At 34.2% G+C, this 488-nt stretch overlaps 1 protein-coding gene across 1 annotated transcript in view; it reads left to right on the forward strand.

The window, feature by feature from the left end:
• The window catches only part of LOC119587708 (RCC1 domain-containing protein 1-like), a 6,004-nt gene that overhangs the window by 578 nt on the left and 4,938 nt on the right, over positions 1-488 (forward strand). Inside the window, exon 2 of the mRNA XM_037936390.1 lies at positions 254-410. The gene's annotated coding sequence lies outside the window, so the exon portion shown is untranslated. The remainder of the gene's footprint in view (positions 1-253; positions 411-488) is intronic.

The following is a 488-nucleotide window of genomic DNA, read 5'->3' on the forward strand; positions in this document are numbered from 1 at the left end:
GTACACCAATCAGCACATTCATGAGGACCAGTAAACCTCCACCAACCATATTCTGATAATAAAGAGCATTTTAAACATTCCTGGTAGTTTAATATGAAATGATAAAACAGTTCACACTCTGTTTATATACTTTTTATAATTTTATGTATAATATTCTGCCAGTAAAGAGTATTTGAAAACACTTCTGGCAGCTTATTATGGTCTTATAAAACAGTTCATGCTCTGTTGTTTTTTTTCTGCAGAATTACATTAGAGGCTGTTGGCATATGCGGGGAATCGACTGGCGGCTTGCCTTAACCGTGCTGGATTTCTGATTACATGGCATCTGTTGCAGATCACAGACATTCAAGTAGATTTAAAACAGAAAATATTCAGTGCAACTATGAATAATAGTCCTGTTTTGAAAGTTGGTGGGTGTCTTTCATGTATTTAATGAAAGAATCCTGTTTATTTGAGATTGTATATACTTAAGGACATTTGTAGCAGAT

This window comes from Penaeus monodon, chromosome 23 (genome assembly GCF_015228065.2).
Source record: "Penaeus monodon isolate SGIC_2016 chromosome 23, NSTDA_Pmon_1, whole genome shotgun sequence".
In the NCBI taxonomy this organism is placed as follows: domain Eukaryota; kingdom Metazoa; phylum Arthropoda; class Malacostraca; order Decapoda; family Penaeidae; genus Penaeus; species Penaeus monodon.